This window comes from Ascaphus truei, chromosome 1, assembly GCF_040206685.1.
Source record: "Ascaphus truei isolate aAscTru1 chromosome 1, aAscTru1.hap1, whole genome shotgun sequence".
Lineage (NCBI taxonomy): Eukaryota > Metazoa > Chordata > Amphibia > Anura > Ascaphidae > Ascaphus > Ascaphus truei.
The window spans coordinates 14,538,967-14,563,390 of record NC_134483.1 but is presented as its reverse complement, the minus strand read 5'-3'; the positions used below and the strand labels follow the sequence as shown (position 1 = coordinate 14,563,390).

Sequence of the window (24,424 nt, the reverse complement as noted above, 5' to 3'; positions counted from 1 at the left end):
TTTCTTAAAGTTTTGCGTATGTTGGGTGCCATTTGGTTATATTGAGTGACAAATGACAAATTGCCTGATGAGTTAATATTTTTATTTTTATTTTTATATTGTAAGAGACTGGTTCTGTCCATCGCTGCAACTTCAGAGATAGTTCTATCCAACTCTAGTGGGGAGTACTTCCTCTCCACAAATTTTTGTTTTAAATCCTCGGCTTGAATTTTAAATGTATCTGGATGTGAGCTGTTTCTTTTCAGTCTAATGAACTGTCCCTTAGGGATGTTTTTGACCCATGTGGGATTGTGGTGACTCTGTGCATGTAAATAATTATTTGATTGAACCGGTTTAAAATATGTGCTGGTGTGTATGTGATTATTAACTATAGTGATTTCTAAATCTAAAAATTCTATTTTATTAGTATTAGTGACAAACGTGAATTTTAAATTATTAGTGTTGTTATTCATATATAACTGAAACTGTGTTAACTGTGCTAAAGTGCCTGACCAGATAAAAATAATATCATCTATGTAGCACAGTTAACACAGTTTCAGTTATATATGAATAACAACACTAATAATTTAAAATTCACGTTTGTCACTAATACTAATAAAATAGAATTTTTAGATTTAGAAATCACTATAGTTAATAATCACATACACACCAGCACATATTTTAAACCGGTTCAATCAAATAATTATTTACATGCACAGAGCATCTACTGACCATCAGAGCGTCTGCAAGACCGCGCCGCTGGTATAAGGATCAGTGCTCGTACAGCATCAGCGTATTGTGCCTATTTGACAGTATTACATGATAGGAGACTAGGACAGCTTTGGGTGAAGCAACGTAACATTAAAAAACGTGTATACAGTACATATGCCATAAAGAATAAATTAATTATATCTGGGCGTATATATGTCTACACTTATTCCATCATTAGATATGACCATACCTTATCACAACAGTATTATCAGCGTATTTAAAACTATCTCAGTTCCCACCCCATGCTAGATACCACACATATCCACTCTGAACTTTCATGTTATAGCAGAGGGATATAGCAGGTATATTTATATACATGGGAAAAAAGGGGAAGAGAGAGCGCACGCCCATAGCGTAAAATTGTATTTTAATGAGGGGAGGGGGAAAGGAGGGTAAAAAATGCACTCACAAGGGTACAATAAAATCTAGCATTGCGTGATATAATCACCACCATCCGGTTAGTGTCTGCAGCGTCTTGGGGCAGTCCCAGTCTTGCAGTATCAGGATCGTAGTCCCAACAGATGTCCAGGGCAGATGGTATTCAATACAACTGTATTAGAGTCCTGGAAAATGGCTCCGTGTAGTACAGGCTTCTGCAGCAGTTGCGCATGGATCAGTCCGTTCCAGCGCTCGGTGATGACATATAGCAGGTATATTTATATACATACTTAGCTACTCTCATTGATGTATCGCCTCTTATTAACATAAGGTGTCTATAAAGGTATATTAATACCTCACCCAGGATTTTCTTAAGAGGCAATACAACTAGCAAGAGGGGAATATAAGAAGAGTCACAGACACTCTCTCTGCCATATTTGACTTTATTTGATTGGACTTGATTTCATGTTATTCTGGAGAAACTAAGAGCTTCTGGGTTTTTTAACATTTTATTAGGATTTAAATAAATGTATTTATGTTGTATGTCTAGCGCACCATAGGACCAGGATTTAATTCAACTCAGGCCTGCGGTGCGCCTTAGTGGGGATCTTTTGTCGTGTGTTCTTCACACACGTATCCCTTTCTGTCTATGGTCTTATCCCTGGCAGCACACGACCTACACCACTCACTGGTATAAGAGTTTTGAGCGAGGTCACTCATTCAATTTCATTAAATATTTGTAACCATTCTAATTTAAAGTCTATAGATTTACATCCCTATTCAGAGTTGTCAATGGTAACAAACGCAGATAATTTTTCTCGAGGACACACCAGAAGTCGCTGCCTCAGTAGAGTGCGAGCCTTTACGCCTCCCTCTAATGACATTCGTATAAACCGTGGGATTCATCTTAGGTGGTTTGGGACTTACGGGACCCGCTTTTGCAGTAGACTGGGACCCTCGGGCCCTACCTCTAGGAACAGGATTAAACACAGTGGGGTTAGGTACATGTTCAACACTTGACAATGGTATCTCCCCATCAGAACCCTCATCACTTGTCACCCAATCCCGCCAAGCAGTTGAAAACTTGGGCGTCTTATCCAGCTTACTCCCACTAGGACCCGGTGGCACGACACGTGACGGGGCACGGGCAGTGGCCGGGGCAATGGCGCTAGGGGCGGTGACCACATGATCGCCATAGTCCATTACAGTGTCCCTGAGTCGGGCGATGCCACGACTGGTAGGTACTCTCTTACTGTCTCTTGCGGAAGCGCTTCAGGCTCCCCGCTTGGCCACTGGGCCTTAAATTCCTTGAACTCTGCTTCCAGCCCATCTCTCCTTATTGAAGCAATCAAAGCTTCCTGGCCTCTGCGCCAGTGCGACCCGGAAGTTGTCGCGGAATCTCCATCCGCTCCTTGGTCCCACACCTGAAGTGCGTCGAGGACCGGAAGGGGCGGCAGTGGACCATCAGGGTCGCGGACGGGCAGGTAGGCCTCAAGCCCGTCTCTCTCCACAGGTACATCCTTCACCTGGCGGGAATAAGGGGGTGGTGGTGTCCTCTTACCGCTCTGCTGTCTTGCGATGCTCTTTGGTTCCTCTGGAGCCGTCTCGGGTCCCATCTCCATCGCACTGGGAGTCGCCACGGCCGTGGGATTTCTACGTGGTTCAGGCCACACCAGCGCTCGCCGTCGGGGGGTCTCCTGACTCGTCTGCTCCATCTCAGGGGTAAGTGGAACCTCTTCTTTACAGCTGGGGTGGTCCGCCGGCCGGCGCATCACCGCCGATGACAGGCTGTCTCTCTCATCATCCGACGAGGACTGCAACTGCACCTCGGAATCACCTCGAGTCCTTGCGACACCGCCAGTGGATATGGGTACGAAACGGGCCCGCTCCGGTACCTCCACTGCGGTCGCGCTCTCCTCCGTCGGGGCATCTCGTGGTGGCTGGGCCTGGGTCCCTACCGCAGGGTGATATATGGGACCAGGGCTGCCTTCGCATCGGCCTCCTCCACTTTGATCAGCGTCGCTGGAGAGGCATCTCGCGGGGTCACTATTGTAGGGCATGGCTCGATAGGCCAGAGGTAGAACGTGCCACACTGTTGGCACCGTGCCGTAGTACTTGGAGCCGGTCCGGGTGACCTGCATTGGACGCACAGGCACCGCAGATATTCGCGGCCATCAACCTCCACAACCAGGGGGCCTCCTGGAAGCTGATAAGTTGTCACGCTTAAGTCAGCCATCTTTTGCGCAGGGGTTGATTTGCTCAGCTTACTGGTTTAACACTTAGCTCTTTCTCTTTCACCAGTCAAGCAGAAGTGAAGTTCCTCAGGCTCACTTCCTGTCCCTCCTTCCGCTGGGGAGGACTGTTGGGATTGGTTCTCAGTGTGCCCCCTCCCTCTGGTGGAAACAAGAGGAGGGGCACTCTCTCTTTGTGTGACGTGGCGTCGTCCTTTGGCCAACCACAGCACAGGTGGGTGCGGCTACAGCTTTCGCGCCACTCCCTTCTTTTAGCTGGGGTTCTGGTTTTGGTGCCAAACCCTTGCACATCTCTCGCCACATTTCTCGTTTAGCCTGCTTGCACGCAGCACGTGCGCGATCTAGGCTTGGCGGGAGTCGCCATTTTGGATCGGCTGCAACACGCGTTGCAGTGAATGGCGCAGCAGTCGCCATTTTAACCTCCTCCATGCCCCGCAGAGCACATGTATCTCTTGCCGCCATCTTTAGTGAGCCCTCTAAGCCCACGATAGTGCTACTCTCAGTGCCTATGGTGCAACTCGTTCCTAGACACTTACTACTCTCAATGGTGCTCTAACCAGTGAATATAACGCATGGCATACCCCAGGCTAAGCAGAACTCTCTCCTTGTACACCGCACTCGCTGACGGTTCATTACAAGCACTCTGTGGTGTGTTTTCTGGATACTGGCTAGTGTACTTGGCATTCCTAAGTACTTGGCGTCAACCTACTTTTGGCCACTCATAGTGCAGACCCTATGCTGAAGTCCCTGACCTCTGTTAACAGGCTAGCCCCCACAGGAATCCTACACTATCTGCCTCAAGGCGACTAGGACAGCTGTAGCCACTTGTACCCAAATTTACATCACCCTCTTAGGGCACCTAGGGTGTACTGTGCGAGAGGACTGTCTCTCCTGACTACCCCTAGTGTTAAAAAATGCCCATCCTTCTGCAGCACTTGCTTTGAAAGTGTACATACTACTTTCAGCTCTGCTTCGCTGAAAACCTGTCCTGATTATTTCAGCAGCGCCTCCATCTATAACCCATGGACCCCCACCCGGTCGCAGATCGGGCCCCCTAAGCTGTTCTGGGGTCTGGCTACATGTCTCTGTGTGGTGCATACCTGCTGGCAACAGGAGGGCATGAGTCTCCCGCGATGACATGGGGGGCAACAGGACAGGTTACTGGGGTGGATGCCTTCGTTTTCGTTCAATGGTGCAGCGCCTCCATCTGTAGTAAGCCCCAGGGATGCGGGGTGGAATCCCTACCACAGAAATCCCCCTCCCAGGGATGAGAGATTCCAGTCTCACACAAGGTTCTCTTTAAACAGCAGACTCTTTTATTCAGTCTCCCGCAGCAGCAGACAGGTACAGTTGATTTATATTGCCACCAGCTATTCTCCTTAGTGATGGTCCCTGCCTCCACTCTGGACCCAAGGGCCATCCAGAGTGGGGCTATCTCTTCCTTCACCCCCTAAGCAGGGTGAGAGGTATTTGGTCCATCTCACTATATTCTATCAGCCCTACTCATGAGCTGCTCACTCCTCTCCTCCCTAACACTAACTCCAAACTCTGTCTCTCTCCACTGTCTGAACTCTCACCTAAATAGGAAATGCACTGCTCTTTATGATATCAGCAGGCACCGCCCCTGTGTCTCTTGATTGGACATAGGGTCAGGTGACCTACCTCCACCATTTAGGGCAAGTGCTTGAAGTGGGGGAAACCCATGATAACTCCTGGTAACCTGCCCTTAGCAGGGATTATACCAGGAGGAGGATAGAACTATAGCCCCATTTCTTACCAGGGCTACATATATGGAGAGCAGATTACCTGTTTGATTCAACAACTATCCACTCTCTCGCTCAGCCCACTCCGCCACCAGCAGCAGCCACACCTTTAAGAATCCCTACGCCTAAAGCATATGCGGGTGACCCTCTGGCCTGTCGAGGGTTTTTGAACCAGAGTGAAATTCAGTTTGAAATATCTCCAAGCCTTTTTCCAAACGGACGCACCAAGGTAGCCTATGTTTACTCTCTCTTAACAGGGGATGCCTTGGCCTGGGCTTCTCCGATCTGGGAGCTGCATCCGGAAACCACATCGGATTACCAGCTTTTCCGCCAAGAATCCCAGCAGGTATTTGATATTCCTGTTCGCAAAGATACTGCTGCCTCTTCTTTAGTTCATTTGTCTCAGGGTCGTAGGTCCGTAGCCAAATATGCACTGGAATTCCGGACCGTCGCAGCAGAGACTCGTTGAAACGAAGAGGCACTTTCTGCTATATTTTGGCAAGGTTTGTCCGAATCTGTAAAGGATGAACTTGCAGTCCAGCCCCGACCCCAAGCATTGGAGGATTTGATCGCACAGTGCATACGCGTGAATCTGCGCCTCCAGGAGCAACGTCACAAACGCCAACGTCCCAGGTTCGTGCCTACTGACTCTCCTTATCCTAGGCCTCCTCCGTTTTTTCGGCCTTTTTCTGACGCTGTGGAACACATGCAGATCGGCAGTCAGCTGATCCGTACTCCCGACAGGATGGCCGAGAGGGTTCGCCGCCAGAATGAGGGCCTATGCTATTATTGTGGATCACCAGATCATGTGGTACGTTTTTGTCCTTTGAGGCCCAAGGAACAAACAGGACCAGCCATGCTAGAGGGACTTACCCTCGGATCAATTTCTTCTTGCTGCCTCTCTAAAGAGGAACTCCCTAAGAGGATTATGCTCTCAGTTTCGCTCGAAGGCCCGAATTTTCGTGTAACTACTGCTGCTTTTCTCGATTCAGGCTCCGGTGGTAATTTTGTGGACCAAGAGTTCGCCACCCGTAACAAGATTTCTCTTATCTCCAAGAAAGCACCAATTGGACTCAAGGCTATTGATGGACGTCCTTTGCAACCTGCTTTTATCACGTTAGAGACTCTTCCTCTCACTTTATCCGGTTCTCACACCGAGATTATTTCCTTTGACGTAATACACTCTCCTGAGGTTTCAGTTACTAGGGTTACTGTGGTTACAGCATCACAACCCACGCATAGATTGGAGGGACTGCAAACCGATTCAATGGGAGCCAGAGTCAGGCGCCTCATCCTCGCCGATCATAGCTCCTGCCACAGTTATCGCAGGAATGGAAACGCCTTCTGAGAGCAACTCCACTCTTCCCGAAGTATATGCTGATTTCATCGATGTTTTCAGTAAGTCTCAGTCAGACGTCCTGCCTCCTCATAGACCCTATGATTTTCCCATTGATCTGGTCCCTAGTGCCGTCCTGCCAAAGTCTAAGTCCTACCCCTTGTCTCTCCCAGTGACTGAAGCCATGGCAACCTACATCAAAGAGAATCTTGAGAAGGGATTCATTCGCAACTCTTCGTCTCCTGCCGGTGTCGGTTTATTTTTTTGTGAAGAAAAAGGATGGATCCCTGAGACCATGCATTGACAACCGGGGCCTCAATCTCATTACTGTCAAAAAAACGGTATCCCCTGCCTCTGATTTCGGAACTGTTTGATAGGCTTCAAGGGGCCAAAAAAATTCCAAGCTAGACCTCCAAGGAGCCTACAACCTCATACGTATTCGAGAAGGCGATGAATGGAAGACCGCCTTCAATACAAGAAGCGGACACTACGAGTATCTCGTGATGCCATTTGGTTTATGCAATGCTCCTGCTGTCTTTCAGGATTTTATGAATGATGTCTTCCGCGATGTCCTCAATTCCTTCGTAATTATTTACCTTGATGACATTCTAATTTTTTTCTGGGAATCTTCAAGATCATGTCCAGCATACTAGACTTGTCCTCTCTCGTCTCCGTGTCAATAATCTTAACGCAAAGTTCGAGAAATTTATTTTTCATCAGTCTTCTAACGCCTTCTTAGGCTATATCATTTCGGATAAAGGATTTTCGATGGACCCAGAAAAGCTTAAGACTGTTTTGGATTGGCCCCTGCCCAATTCTCTTAAGGCCATTCAGCGGTTTTTGGGCTTTTCCAATTACTATAGGAAATTCATCCGGAATTTTTCTACCACTGTGGCTCCCATCACTGCGCTTACTAAGAAGGGAGTCGACCCATCTGTGTGGCCTCCAGAGGCCGTCTCCACCTTTGAAACCTTGAAGCAAGCTTCATCATCCTGATACTAGTCTTCCGTTTACGTTAGAAGTGGACGCCTCTGATTGTGGTGCGGGTGCCATTCTCTCCCAGAGACTCTCCCCTCAAGATAAATTGCACCCATGTGGATTTTTTTCGAAAAAATTCTCCCCTGCTGAAAAGAACTATGATGTCGGCAATATAGAACTCCTGGCTATCAAGATGGCTTTACAGGAGTGGCAACACCTCCTGTAAGGCTCCCGTGAACCAATTGCTATTTTGACAGGTCATAAGAATCTTCTCTATATCGAAAGTGCACGTCGTCTAGGATCTCGTCAAGCCCGCTGGGCACTTTTTTTTTCAAGATTTAATTATACTCTATCGTACATCCCCGGCATGAAGAACATAAAAGCTGATGCCTTGTCCAGACAATTTTCCCCTGAGGAAAATCCGAAGAAATCCCAGAAACAATTGTACCTTCGAAATGCATAGTCTCCGCCAACTCTTTTGATATTCTTGAAAAGATCGTAGAAGCCCAGTCACAGATTCCGAGTGGTCTAGAGGTACCGGAAGGAACTCTTTATGCCACCCCCAAGTTTCGTCAGAAGATCTTGGAATGGGGTCACTCCGTCCGGTCAGCCGGCCATCCCGGCTTCAAGAGAACTTTGGATCTCATTAATCGCACCTTTTGGTGGCCTAATATGGAAAAACTCATTCACGAATTTACACGTGCTTGTCCAGTTTGTGCACAGAACAAAAACAAGAAAAAAGTGATGCATCCAGATTGGTCAAAGTTCCTCAATGATATATGTAAATAATACTGGATAGCAATGGAAAGTCCATGAATGATATGGCAATTATCAGGTGCGGGCTAGGAGTCTAGTGGGGTCCACATGACCACCACAGTTGAAACACCATAACAGCCCCCCCTAGTAACCAATATAAAATGAACAGAGGCACTGGTAAACATATACATATATGTGGGGGCGCTCTGGCCCTATTACCTTAGTGCTTGCAGTACTTCCAGATATCCAGGGCGTGCAGTTCATCCAGGTAGATAGCCAGCAGGAAGATAGGTGAAGATGTGTTGCACTGCCTCAATTTCCAACTCCCAATGAGACCGGAAAAAATACAAAGTGATGTGTTATTCAGTTGAGTGCTCACTTTGTATTTTTTCCGGTCTCATTGGGAGTTGGAAATTGAGGCAGTGCAACACATCTTCACCTATCTTCCTGCTGTGCACAGAACAAGACTTCATCAAAAGCCTTCCGGGTTACTCATGCCTCTTCCAGTACCTGAGCGTCCGTGGTCACATATTTCAATGGATTTTATTGTAGATCTTCCGCCCTCCAGAGGTATGACTACCATTTTGGTCATAGTAGACCGATTTTCAAAACAGGCCCATTTTCTTCCCCTCAAGGGTCTTCCCTCCTCTCCCACCCTGGCAGATATTTTTACCAAAGAAGTATTTAGTATCCATGAGATCCCTACGTCCATAGTTTCTGACCGAGGATCGCAATTCATATCAAGGTTTTGGCGTGCTTTCTCCAAGAGGCTTGGTATGGCCTTATCCTTCTCTTCATGCTATCATCCACCAAACAAATGGGCAAACTAAGAGACTTAATCAAAGCCTTGAACATTATCTACGATGCTTTATTTCTGATACCCAAGATAATTGGGTTGATCTGTTACCATGGGCGGAATTTGCTTCCAATTCTCTCCGTAATGAATCTACGCAAGAATCTCCATTTTGCGGGAATTACGGCTTTCATCCAAGTCGGCTTCCAATCTCCAACACTCCTTCAGGAGTGCCAGCAGCCGATGAACGGGTAACGCTACAGAACTCATGGATCAAGATCCAATCCGCACTCCTTAGGGCAGCTCAGGGGTTCCAATCTCAAGCAGATCGTCGTCGTCAACAGGCTCCCAATTACAAGCAAGGGGACCGGGTCTGGCTTTCAGCAAAGAATATAAGACTGTAGACTCCTACCCCAAAATTGGCACCTAGGATTTTGGGGCCTTTCTTGATTCAGGAACAAATCAATCCTGTCACGTTCCGCTTACTGTTGCCTTCATCCATGAACATTCCCAATGCGTTCCATGTATCCCTGCTGAAGCCTTTAGTTCAGAGCAATCGCTTCCCTGCAAAAGCCCGTAAACCCAACCCTGTTACGGTCCAAGGACACTCTGAATTCGAGGTACAGTCCATTGTGGATTCTCGTATATCCAGGGGAAAAGTACAGTTCCTTGTACATTGGAAGGGCTATGGTCCAGAAGAGCGTTCCTGGATATCAAGGGAAGACATTCATGCTCCAGCTCTACGCTTCCACAAGAAATTTCCACAGAAGCCTTGGATGGATCGTCCTGAGGTCGATCCTGAAGGGGGGGGTACTGTAAGGAATTGGAGACCACGTCCCTTGTGGCGTGACCCCTCCTTACCCACTACCAGTACTGCAGCGACTGCTGCCCCTGCCCACCGTCGCTCCCCAAGCCGCCGCCCAGTGCATACCTTGAACTCTGCCGCCGCCATCTTGGATTCTGGCACTGGTGTTACAGACTCTCAGCTGTGCTCTACTACTTCCTGGTCTCTCAGCCACTCACGAGCAGCTCCTCGACACGCCTCCGCCACGCCCCTCATCCAGATTGGTCACTGTTGCTTTAAATATCCTGCTTTGCCTTCACTTCCTTGCTCTGCATAGCTCCTTGCTACCTGTGTTGCCTGAAACATGTGTTGTGCTCTCTTGTGTTTATTTCCTACAGCTACTGACCCGGCTCGTCTGAATACCCCCTCTGGCTCCTGAACTCGGCTTTCCTACAGACTACTCTAACCTCTAAGACCCTCGGACTCTGCTACGGATTTTGACTACGCAACTTTATGTATCCTCGGACTCAGTAACTACTTGACCATTCTTTATCTACATCCAGGCCTGGCTACGCTACTACACCACATCCCGGACACGCCCCCTCTGCTGTCGGTGCGTATACTCTACATCCCACCTCAGTACAGGGGACTGGTCTGGTCTGCGGGCTGCACAGCGTGACAATATGTGTGTGTCTGTCTGTTTATCTGTGTCCTGTCTGTATATGTGTGTGTGTGTGTGTGTGTGTGTGTATATGTGTGTGTCTCAGTGTGTGTGTCTCAGTGTGTCTGTCTTTCTATCTGTGTCCTGTGTCCTGCCTGTGTGTGTTTGAGTGAGTGTGTGAGTGACTGTCTCAGTGTATGTGTGTGTGTATCTGTGTGTGTGTGTATCTGTGTGTGTATCTTTGTGTGTGTGTATCTTTGTGTGTGTGTGTATCTTTGTGTGTGTGTATCTGTGTGTGTGTGTGTATCTGTGTGTGTGTGTGCGTGTCTCAGTGTGTCTGTCTTTCTGTCTGTGTCCTGCGTGTGTGTGTGTGTGTGTGTGTGTGTGTGTGTGTGTGTGTGTGTGTGTGTGTGTGTGTGTGTGTGTGTGTGTGTGTGTGTGTGTGTGTGTGTGTGTGTGTGTGTGTGTGTGTGTGTGACATACAGTACTGGCAACTTTGTTTAATTGCTCACTCACCCTCACTTTTCGTTTACTATACTAACAGTCTTCCCATTTTCAAGATCTATTAAAAATAACCAGCATTGTAAATTCTCAGTAAGGCTCCATAACTCAGCTCTCATCCCAGCAGCGTTGCAATCTCTGCAGCACCCTTACTTACAGATCATCCCCAAGAAGGCAGAGCAGGTTACTTATTCACTGGCAAGATTTAATATGCAATTTAAAGCTGGATTTTGAAGTCTAAATTTGAAAGCTACTGTACTGATAATGACAGAGAGAAGGGGGGGGGGAGAGGATGAAGGGATGGGGGGTGAATGGATGAAGGGATGGGGGGTAACAGAGGATGAAGGGAGGGGGTGAGAGGATGAAGGGAGAGGGGGTGGGGGATGGGAGAGGATGAAGGGAGGGGGTGAGAGGACAAGGGGAGAGAGAGAGAGGATGATGAGTGGGTGCAAAAATCTTGGAATTTGTGGGAGGAGCAGTAAGATCAGTATTGCTCGCCATGTACAGTATGACTGCCGGTCAGTTATTTATAAATGATCTGACCATTACGTCATTTGTTCTAAATTTCACTCCAAGCGTGCACCAATTTGCACCAATTTGCACTATTTCATATTCTATTTCCTAAAACAATCCTCGGGAGGGCGCTCCCTCCCACTCCCACCCACTCCCTCCCAAGACTCCTCCCCAGATTTTTTACGAAATAGAGTATAAATTGGTACAAATTGGTGAATACTTGGAGTGAAATTTAGAACAAATGACATAAGTCAGGTAATTTATAAATAACATTCTTCCCCACCAACGATTCCCGCGCACGTCGCACCTTTCACCATTCTGTCCAGTATTTTTGGACAAGCCACCTGGCTAACCCTACTCGCTCTCCCCCCCGTCGGCACCACGGCTCAGCTCGCTCTCCCCCTACCCGGCACCCCAGCTCCGCCCGCCGGCACCCCGGCTCGCGTAACAACCGCTCGCAGCCTAGCCGTGCAGCACTTCCGGTGCCTGCTGCTGCTAGTGAGCGCGCGGGAGGCTGGGAGCGGCAGTGTAGGCCGGGCCCCGTGCACTGCCTTGCCCGGGGGCCCCTAATGTTGTTAAGATGGCCCTGGGTACATGGATGATCTGGAAGATTACTATGCTAGTATCTAATTGGTGTAGGCCCCTCCTCGGTGATGCCTATCAATAGTGGCGTTGAAAAGCTACAGTAGGGTGATTTTCGGCGTATCGTTTTAAATAATTTGTTTGATTTTCAGTTAGATTATTTTAGTTGTTTTATACTCATTTTAAGCATTCTTCTGGGACATAACAGAATCAAAACACCAATGAAACCTCCCAAAATTATTCGATGTATACGTGAATGGAATACATTATTTTTATACATTTATACAAAATATAAATATATATAACCCTTTCAATGCCGGTTTACGGACCCTCGACCGCGTGATCCCTTAATGTTGTGATCACGTATTCGCGGAGCGGGCCGCCCAGATGTGAATGGAAGTGGGGGTGGTGAATACGGTCTCCCATTACAAAACAAGCATTCTCAGCATGACGTACCCTGTATGTGGCTAATGTGCCAGTCCTTATGACGTGCACGGTATGTCTTGGTGCATTCAAAAGTTAAATATGAATTTATTAGCATTGTACCACAAGATTGTCTGTTACTTTGGCAGAGTTTGCTCAGACTTGCTTCAGATCTCTCCCTGAATTTGTGTGTCTGTGCGTATCAGAGTTCCATGTCCAAATCTATGTCTGTGTTCAGACTGTGTGTATCAGTGTGAATGAAATAATGTGCGTGGTGTGGTAAAAGAGTATAATGTGCTGGCATTGCATGTCAGTAGCAATTAAATATAAAATATGTGCTTAAAAAATATTTACCCTGTCTGTTTCCCCTGGAAGTTTCCCGAGCTTTCTTGTAAAAGTAATGATTACCAGGAGAGCTGTTTGGAAGGGCAGAAGGCGCTGTGGGAAGGAGCATCTTCCAATGCTTTGATTACGGTGCACTCCGAAGTGATATGTGCCATGGGCTGTAGTTTAACAACCACCTATGGAATCGTCCCAAATGCAGAATATGTCTGGTAGCTAAAGAACGTGCCGTGATTTGGAAGCCCAGGAGAGGAACCCTGATCTGTGTAACCTTAATCAGTTAAGCTATCGGTGCCTTAGGTTCCAAGCATCTGTGCTAACATCTGTCTCTCACATTGTGTGACACACACCTTTTCCACAATACTTTGCTATGCATACTGGTTTACTTTCTGAATATATAGCACCCTGTAACTAGATGGAATATAGCTTACTGTATGTTTCCTATGTGCTTTTTTTATCACCAGACCATTCCTTAACATGGGATCATTTTTAGTTGGTAATTGCAGGTAAACACACACACAGAATACTAGCGTCAGCTTCTTGTCATTTTGGGCAATTCACTCTCTCCCATGTGCCTATGGCATTAAAGACTAGATGGTGAGTTCTGCAAAGCAGGTACTTAAACGTTATGTATAGTGCACCATAGACTGTAGAACTAGGTAATTAAAGCACATTATCATTCTTATTCATTAATAAAAGTTCTTAAATAGTAGTACACAACAATTTAGTGTTTAGAAATCTGGCATAAAACACAATATTTACGTTACCCAGGTCCCTCTGGTTCCCCCGGAAGCCCCTTTTACCTCCACTGCGGGGGCGTGCGCTGCCAGCCGCAGCGTGTGCGCGCATCAATGGGGCAGGAGAGGCGAGCCAGTCACCGGGAGCTTGCGGTGCGCCCGGCTAGCGGGGGCCGCCATCTTTACTTGCGCACGCATGCGCAGATGGAACCAGAGGTGCGGTAGCTAAGTCAGGGTTTTGCGCAAGCGCAACGAGTGCAGGAGAGGCGGACAATGTTGGGAATAGCTCCGCATAGGGACTACAACCCCCAGCCGCCTCAGGGGCTGCGATCACATGAGTGCGGACAGCCGATAGGGCTGCAGCGTCTCCTGCAGGGAGAGATCGATACATTTGCCACGCTGCAAGCCACGCCAGTTGGAGCTGGGACAAGGAAGGGGTATGTTATGTGTGCAGGTGTCTGTGGCACCTGCACTAGGCCAGATACCCCCTATTAGGCCCAGCTAGGCCCCAACTCCCACATAGCTTGTGGCTGCTATTGGGACTTGCCCTTAGACAGGGACATTGCCCGGCTTAGCACTATCAGGGTCAGGGACACAGTGAGACGCAGCAAGGTGACTGCGGTCCAGAACCAGACCATCAGAGACTATCATCAGTGTGGGACCCTCCAGCTGGATACCACCCACCGCAGAGGCGGACTCATCGCTAGATCAGTGGATCCTATATTCTACAGCGCGCCCGGGCGTGGCATCACACGGCAGGTACCCAACTACTCACGTGCACCAACAAACAGTTCTAGTGGGCAGCGCTGACCTACACACTTTTGGGTGGGACTACTTACTCAGGGACACCAGGGTGGTTAGGTGCCTGAGGGCCCTTATGTGTGGGACTGTATCATTGATGGTGGGATATATATTGTCATGCTTGACCTGGTGGTGTGTACATATACAGTTCATGCAGTAAAACTGTTATCTTTTCATTAAGTGTGTGTTTTATTGTATGTGGGTCCTGTAACGCGGTTATTCTACACGATAGAATCCCGTACAGGTGGAGGCGCTACTAAGCATCGTTCCAGGATACACCCCAGGCTCCCAGCAGCGTAGGCTCAGGCCTCCTGTGAGCCACCAGATATTGCACGACACACGCTGTAGCTACACATCTCCCAGGGGGTGGGGGAAAGTGCGCTACATATATATTAGTTCTCCTTGTCTTACTCTGACTGTAGATAAATCAGCGCTGCGCAATCTTTCCTGCTTGCGCCCCCCCCCCCTCCCTTACCTCTTCTCTGGCGTCAAATGAAGTCGCAGGGTCACGTGACTTTATGTTGCCATGCCAACGTGATGTCACATGACATTGCGGCGTCATTTGATGCGTTGCCATGGTGATGCGTCGCCAATAGAGAAGGTAAGTGACGTTGCAGAAGCCTCACGCGATCCCTCGGCATTAATTTAAATGCCTTGGGGGAAGAGCGCGGGACCCCTGCAACCGCCACACCCCCCGCCCCCCGAATAATCTTGGTGCCCCTCCACTTTGCGCACCGCTGAGCTAAGTAATTGCTCTGTCACGTTAGAGTTATTTCTAGAGCTAAAGATGTCTTATCCCTCGAGATATTGAGGGGACAATGATACAGTTGTTAGTAGCAGTGGTTTCAAACCCTGTGCTGTAGATTTATAAGTTAGATCTAGAAATGTAATCAATAAATTCATTTAAAAATGTGCCCAGCATTGATCTAAAATGAGCCCTTTATAAAGTCTCCCACCTGCAATACTTGGGCTTTCTTATTGTCCAATCTGGGGCAGTGTTAGTGCGCTGGTTTCGCAGCTGGAAGACTTTCACAAATTATCCCCAAGGAGTTCTTTCTCTCAATGTAATGGTGCTGACTGAGTGTGGCTATATTCTCTTTTTTTTAATCACAATTCTTACATAGTGTTATGTTCTTTATGTATCATTTACCTTCATTTTTACATCAAAACTAATAAAGGCAGATTATTGTAATACTCAGATTCCACTTTTTAATATCTTTGCATTATTGAATAACGATGTATCTCATGTTTGCAAAGTGGGCACAGATTTACACTCTATATATTCCCAGGATAACTCATAAATGTTCTCTCATTCCTAGTTCTTTCACTCTCTTCCTCTCTCTCTCTCTTATATCATTTAGATTGTAAGCTCTTCAGGGCAGGATTTCCCTTTGCCTTATGTGGTCATGTACCTATTGCACTTATCTCTATTGCTTGCACTTTCTTTACCTTGTATTGTAATTCGGTAAAGCGCTCGGTACAATGTTGGAGCTATATAAATAAAACCATACTCATTCATAACTACTTAAGCTTCTTCCCTGCTGACTAACAGTGAGCGTATGTGCAAAGGCGCTCAGGATAGCCGATGGTAATGGAGAATCACTAGGAAGAGAGGAAATATAAAGGGACGGGCAGTAATCCAGAACGCATGCGTTTATTTTAACTGCCCCTTTCAGCTTTTCATCTAAAGTGGTCAACTGGGAGACACAAACAGATGTCAAATAAGAAAGTGTTTTATAGAAAAGGAGCTAATGACCTTGATTGAATAACACGTCTGTAATCCTGTGCAACTTGCATCTGCAAAATGAGACATCTGAGAGCTGTTTTCTCCTGTTAATAAATCAGATTCCCTTCACTACCAGAAGATTCCACCACAACTGACAAATTACACCCGTCCTATAAGTGCACAATATAGTTACAAAGTTACATCGTTGCAAAGTTACATAGTTACAAAGTTACATAGTTACATGTTAGATGAGGTTGAAAAAAGACATACAAATGTAGTGACAGATACTTTATCCTATATCCCTACTTACAGTCTTACACAAAGATTGTTCTGAAGTATGGCTACCAAGGATAAGTTACCAATATTATTGCTGTATAAATCCTTGGCACTTATTGATTTGGTTACCTGGTGTCTAAGATGGTGCTCTTTGATCCATACTTGTGACTATCCAGGTGTGACACAGTGAAAGCAGGGACACTGCGAAGACTGAACTGCTCGTGTTCCCATCCCAGAAGCTCCTCCCCCAAATTAATTCTCTTGTGGACCAAAGAGAAGTTGACACCAAGAAAAGGGGGCGAGTTGATCACCTAAAAAGAATAAAAAGAACCAGCATGAACAATCCATTGATTATCGAGCACGTGTTCTTGCTGTTGCCAGTCCAAGATGTTAGGTCATGGACGTTTATCCGCGACAAAGTCACCACTGGCATTTAGCTGTCACTTAACTCGTCGCAGGGACATCTCGCTGCTGGCCACTGTGCCATCAAGGTAACCCTGTAAGCTTAGCTCTTAGCCTAAAAAACCCTCAGCCTAAAAACCTTACCCAAGTCCCTTTACCCTAAAAACCTCTTGGCCTAAGAACTTACCCTGGGCCCCTACACAAAACCTCCTTTCCTTAACGCTAATTACCTACCTTGGGGCCAAAACAGCCAACGGCAAAAAGGCAGCAGTAAGGTGTCCCTCAGCGGCTAAATGGCAGTGGCGGATAAAAGTCTGTGGGAAAATGGCCGTGTCCACTCATCCCATCATGTGCTACTGCTCATGGGTTACAGTATAAGTAACACCTGACCCACCACCTGCCTGTATAAGATTCCAACCTGGATGGTTTATGCTCAACCTTCGTTCAATGTATACTGTGTATACCTTTTCTGGAGACTCGGGATTGCAGGTAGCCAGGACCGTTGCAGTCATTGTTTTGCGAATACTTAACCAAATAAGCCAAGTAAGCCCTCAGTATGAGAACCACTGGTGGTTCACAAGCTGCTTCAAAGTGATACACATTGACAACAAGCCCTCACCATACCCACAACAACAAGCACAACCACCATCTAGTATTATTCTTATACCGCTTGAAGCTGTCTCACAAACTCCCACTGAGCCGTTCCTTCCTGCGGGGGCTTTGAGACATGGAGGTGGAGTGAGTTTCCTTTGGCCAGTGTATCCAAACAAAGTAGAAATGCCACGTTTTCATGAATAAGGCTGGTCTCTGAAATCAAGGTGAGCAACACATACAATGGTTACAGATTACACTTATACTACAAGTCAGATTGTCAGAGGGGATTGTATGTGAATATTATATTAATACCAAAATGTCTACAGCAGATAAAACATCACTTCATTTACATCATTTATACCTCTGTGTATTTATAGCTCTCATTTGAAAGTGAATGCAGCTAAAACTGCATCAAAACCTTCTGAATATCTTCTCAGCATCGACATAGGAAGTGTCTACTCCTATATATAATATAATACATGTATTATGTTATATGACACTATTTTGTATTGTCCTTGTTACGGATTCCCCGTGATTATTTTTTTATTTCTTATATGGGTACAGCCACATCGTTGTATTTGGGGGAACATCTAAAGGTGCGTGTGAGTTTTGTAATGTTTCATTTCAGGAGAGGCTGATCCTGTAATATTAGGAGAAGTTCTTTGAGCCCAATTATCATAAAGGTTGTGTGCTTGATTTATTCTGTAAGAACAAATGCAAATTGCACATCCACTGTCTCCAAAACCCTATGCAAGATTAGATTAGAAAATTAATATGTAGTGGTATTCACCACTCGGCATACCCGCCGGTATCATTACACCACCACCGCCACGGGAAGCAGCAGGTGGCGTAACCCATTGGTGCTAAGATGCCCAGTGTTCTTCCCAATTTCAGATATTCTTTATTTACAGGGTCCATGTTTTTCCCAGAGAGGGGGAGAAGCTTTTTCCCCAGCAAGGAAGGAAGCTGGTTGGTACAGTTCCCCAGGCCTGCTGGACACTGGACACAGGGCCTGCTGGGACTGCCTGGGTTGGAAATCCAGGAAGAACAAGCCCGCTGAAGAGTTAAGGACAAGAGACTGCTGTGGGAGCAGGGCTGTCCTGTCCTGGTTGCTGGATCCAGAGGGATTTACTGGACTCTTGTGGGTCCAAGTCCCCAACAACAGATAAGGACTTAATAATGTATATGTCTACACCTAAGGACTTGATGTTGTGGCATAGACTTTAACCCTAAACAGGAGTGTGTTTTCAGCTGGTAACCAGTTTAGCTGGCCAGTCAAGCAGAGAGGGACCTGCTGTGTAGACAGACTCCTAAATAGGAGTAGGTCTTTATTTTATGCTTTGTTTTCTTATAGGGACGGTAGGCCTATTGTTGTTTAGTTTATCCCTTATAAATAAGACCCTGTTCATTTGTTTGGAGCATGTGAGTGCTTAAGTCCTCCCTTTTTACTAAGAACATTCTAGGATTTGGGATGAGATTCTGAAAACTTTCTGTACCCACAAGCTATTCACTTTTGTGATGACCTAAATCTAAAGCACAACATTGAAAATAAAGTATGCTGTTACCATTCAGAACCTGCTTTTGAAGTGAAACGTCTTTTCTGGCGCCTACAGGGTTTTCATGGGGAACAATCCTTGCGTTGTAATGAAAAACCGTGACAGGAGTGATGTCACAATACTAATAGGCGTGAGCCATCACTCGCGCCTGTCGTGCGTTGCCGTCTTGCTCGCGTATGCACAAAAAACACCTGCTCAGTGGTAGCCGGAGTCTGGCACAGATGCACAGTGGCGGCCGGAGTCTGGTGCACATGCGCAGTGGCGGCTGGAGTCTGGCGCACATGCGCAGTGGTGGATGGAGTCTGGCGCACATGCGCAGTGGTGGCTGGAGTCTGGCGCACATGCGCAGTGGTGGATGGAGTCTGGCGCACATGCACAGTGGTGACCGGACTCAGCGCTTGGGAGACAGAGGCACCCAAATGCACACACACAGGCAGACAAACACAGAGAGGCAGACACACTCACATAGAGGCACACACAGAGAGGCAGACACACACACAGAGGTGTACACACACACACAGATGTGTACACACACAGAGGCACACACACAGGCAGAGGCAGACACATGCACACACACACACACAGACGCAGACACGCACACACACACAGGCACACACATGCATACATACACAGAGGCAGGCACACACACAGAGGCAGGCACACACACAGAGGCACACACACGCACATATACACAGAGGCAGAAACACACACAGGCACCAAAGGCAAACACACACAGAGGCACCAGAGACACAAGCACACACACACACACACACACACACAGACGCACACACACACAGAGAGGCGAGCGCACACACACACAGAGACAGTTAGTATAAGTGAAAATAGCTAAAACAGAGGTATGTGCCGAGCACGCGCGTTCTTAGTCAAGCTTCTTTGCGTTTACTGACATTGTGGTTTGAATTTTAATTAAAAATATCACCATCACAAATACATTATCTGTGACAAAACCGTGACCAAAGACAAAGAAGTTTCACTTAAAATGCGCGAGCTCGGCACACACGACTTTGTTTGTTTAAGAAACTCTGTTGTTCTGTAAAAGTGGATACTTACCATCTGTAAGTGGCGAATCATACTGTACAGGAAGATTTGTTTTAGTTTTGGTAAACAGGTTGGATTCTATCTTGGTGGAACCCAGCATGTTGTATGATGACTCAATGACTGAATATCCAGATACATTGGAATAACATTGAGCTGAACTACCATAAATTTGGGTAGAAATACCAATTTCTCTCTCACCAAGTACTTGTTGGTATAATCCTAGTTCTTATACACTAACCGTACTCATGCTCAGCTACACAGTTACTGCACATGTTACAAAGCTTAAGTGATAACAATTGGTAATTTTACATGGGTTGGAAAATTAAATTAACTGGTGTACATAATCCCGCTAAAAGGGGAGGGAGCTCAGAGCTTGAGAGTGGAGTAATAAACCTGAATAAGCATATAGCAATACCACATTGAGGGGCTAATGAGCTAATATATGGGCTAATGAGCATTAGTATTTTTAGCATAAGTATTTTAAATGAATGAAAACCACAGATGGGGAAATCACAGACTGGCGCCGGTAACACTCTCTAATTATGATATAACAAAGAGAGTGTCAACCACCGATTAATAGTTGACTCAACAACTGAGACACGTTTTGTAACAACAGTATCACACTGCACACAATGTAGCAGCAGTGCATTCCCCATTGAGGTCTGTGTCCTCTGTAAACAGCCGAAATGGCTGAGCAAAGGCGGAGTCACGGGATCCTCTATGATAGGAGGAGAGCCGAAAGGCAGCAATGCGTCAGTGCCAGACTGAAGTAGCAAATGCTAACAGCTCTAGCCAAAGGTAGAAGCTACACGGAGCACTTGCTACTGTATCTCAAATATCCTGCTTGAGAAGCCCTATAGCTCAGTGAAACACCCACCAGATACAGCACCCCTACTGCAGAAACATATCAGTGCCTGCTGCGTGTAGCGTAATGCTACGTGCCCGACGTATGTTTCCCTCCCACAAAGGAGCTTTATCAGGGGGAGTATGTATCTGTATTCCCACCAGACTTTTAAAGGTAACTCATCACCATAGTAACCCGATTGGGATATCTTGCGCATGTGTGTATCAATTAAAAAGCACGCGCTTACTCCCAAGTTGTCCATTGGCGAGGGAAAGGTGGAGCATGCGCATACCAATGGTTGTACAGTATGCGCATGTGTGTACCATTGGTTGTAGCATATGCGTCCTAGGGCCGTGATTATACCAAAACATCCAGCGGGATTGTGTGGCGCGATGCCGTGCGGCTCAAAAACAAAATGCAGTAATCCAATGAAAGCGAACATACTGCTTGCAACGCGCGGACAGCGCCAAACTGCAAAGCAGCAGACAGGAGATTTTGTTTTCCAGGAGCGACGGCCGCGTCACGTGAGTGGTTCAGCCAATGAGGGCGAACCGCTCAAGGCCACGCCCCCACCAAGCCTCCGTCTCCTCTGCTTGTCTCCTGCCTGCAGTTCAACATGCCGCTCGGCGGCATCGCAAGGATGACATCACCGGAACGCGCTGCCGCCCCGCCGGAGAAGGTATAATCACGGCCTAAGGAGGGGGACATTGCTAAGGTAACCACTTGAACATTGGAGGCGCCTGCATGCGAATGCAGATGACAGCGCTAGTGCTGTAACATAACTGGGTAGGAATGCAGAGCACCACATACAGCAAAGGGTATCAAAATAAAAGAGATCAGTACATTATTTATAGTATGCCATGTACATAAAATCATCCAATATAATAAATAATTAATGGGATGATGTATAATAAATAAATAAGGCAGGAACATTAATATCCTGCTCAGACGTCACATCATGAATTAGTGAAGCAGGCTGGTCCTGCTAATAATTATATAGGTTCACAATGACGACAGAGGGAGGAAGGGAAACTGTCAATTGTATTGATGCATTGGTATTGTAAAATAGAGATGTTTAATCAATGAATGAGGGAAACGTAAACCCTTCACTGAGGTCATTGAGAGGGGGAAGATGAGATGAGAGGGGGAGAGGGGGAAAATGACAGTCCCTTCTTCAATAAACTCAATTGTCTGGTAAAGGTGATCTTGGACAAATGGAAAATCTGTAGCGAGTCTGACATTTGATCAGCATTGTTGTTTCCTCCCATGCTGTTGCCTTTCCTTTCTCTTATGGTTCTTTGTCCCTCTGCGGGTTTGACATTTAGATTTGTCTCTAAAAAATCCACATTGCCTGTGAGGTGGTATTAGTGGCACTTATTTCACAGAATATCACGTGGTTTATTTGTTAATGATTCACCCTCTGAGATTTCTGCTGTGGATGAAGAGTAGTCACCAGTGTTACTTCGCCTGTTTGGTATAGGGGGCCATCTATAGACATTCCATAGTTCGCAATCCTAGCTATCACGGACGAATTTACGATGCTTCCGATCTATTAACTGAGTTTAACATTTTTCTCAAAGTTGTCAAAATCCCGGTGTACTGTATGCTAAATTGATAAATGTCTTTGAGAGTTGTGTCTAACTCCGTGTTAATTGATTCAAGTCTAATTTTCTTGTCAACGATCAATTAATTCCTTAGAGCAGTTTGATAATGCTGTCTCCTAGCGTTTTAATAAACTCAGTAGATGTAATATGGTGTGAGGGGTTTAATCTAATTCTAAATTCTCACGGAATCATGTTGTGCTCAATATGTATAGTTCTGCAGGCTGATCACCTACAGTACCACCATATTTGTGTCTGTGAGCGAAGGATTTTAGAGACATTACGGAAATAATCGATTACACCTGGGTTGGTTTCTGAGGTGATTCTTTGGAAACATGTTTTTTTAGTTTCATTTTGCCAGCGGGAGATATTAATCCCATTAGAAAGAAAGCCTGTCATGATTGGGGGTAAATAAGGATCAACTACTGAGGGGGTTCAAGAGGTCCCCACGCAAACTGAACTTAACTAAAAGGGGCGGGGTGTAGTGAATAATCAACTAATTTAGCACCTAATTAACTATGGTGGATAATATATAAACAACAAAAGATAGAAAAGCCCATTGATTCATCCAATATAACAAAAATTCACAGTGAAATACCCATATATTCTCTTTAAAAAAGGTCATTTAGTTAAACGCTTTGGCCAAAGCGTTATAAGCCTCCAAGCCACATCAAGGCATGACCATTAGCAGGTCCTAAAACTACCTGAATTTTGGAGGGCGAATGTTCACATTGGATCTGTCCAAACCCAGTAAAATGAAAAAGACCTGCTAACTACCTGCTAACTTTGAAAGTGGGGAGGGGTCGAGCTTAAACCCTGGGAGGAGGGGCCACTAACCTCAAAACAACTGTGACCAGCTGCAAACAAAACTTAACAAACACACAAAATCCCAGCATGCTCAAGAAACCCCCAAACCCACCACATAATATATATGTATATAAGTGTCAAAAGGAGTGCCAATGAGCATGGCCAAATGTATACAACAAAAGACAGAAAAGCCCAATGCTACATCCAATATGACAAATACTACACAATGAAATACCTATATATTCTCTTGAAAAGGGGTCATTTAGTTCAACCCTTTGGCCAAAGTGTTACAAGCCTGCAAGCCACATCAATGCATGACCATTAGCAGGTCCTAACACTACCTGATTAAAATTCTCATTTACCTCTGGTCTCAGCTGTTTGGAGGTTAGTGGCCCCTCCCCCTCAGTGTTTAAGCTCACCCCTGCTAACTGACCTGCTAACTTGTAAAGTGGGGAGAGGCAAGCTTAAACACGGGGGGGGGGGCACTAACCTCCAAAAACAGCTGAGACCAGCTGGCCAAGGTTAATAAACACACAGATACCCAGCAAGCTCTAAAAACCACCAACAATTATCACACAATATAAAATATATATATATATATATATAGTGCATAATAAATGAGTTCTTCAGTATTCGGTGATACCTTTTTTATTGGACTAACAATTTATGTCATAGGACAAGCTTTCGAGAGTTATCCTCTCTTCTTCTGGTCAAGCAATACTGATATACAATTGCTTGTATATCAAGCTTTTGTATATATTTTGGATATATTGCTTGACCAGAAGAAGAGAGGATAACTCTCGAAAGCTTGTCCTATGACATAAATTGTTAGTCCAATAAAAAAGGTATCACCGAATACTGAAGAACTCATTTATTCTGCACTATCGCAACTGGACTAACACGGCTATTTTCTGCTTTATAAATATATATATATCCCATCACGTTTTAAGTTATGGTGGGTGAAAAAGGCAACAAGAAACCTCCACCATATTGCATATAGCAAATAAAAAGATCACATGTCTTGGGCAGGTCTGCAACCCTGCCTTTCACCATTATCCCCAGCATACAGTGCTTCCACTGTGTCTTTTTCACATATTGGATGTAGCTTTGGGCTTCTTTGTTTCTTGTTATAACACATTGGCCAAAGGGTTTAACTAAATGACCCCTTTTCAAGACAATATATAAGTATTTCACTGTGTATTTCTTTTA

The 24,424-nt window shown here is 46.0% G+C and overlaps 1 pseudogene; it reads right to left on the bottom strand.

The window, feature by feature from the left end:
- Positions 1 to 24,424, bottom strand: part of LOC142462826 (BOS complex subunit NCLN-like) — a 125,444-nt pseudogene that overhangs the window by 31,608 nt on the left and 69,412 nt on the right.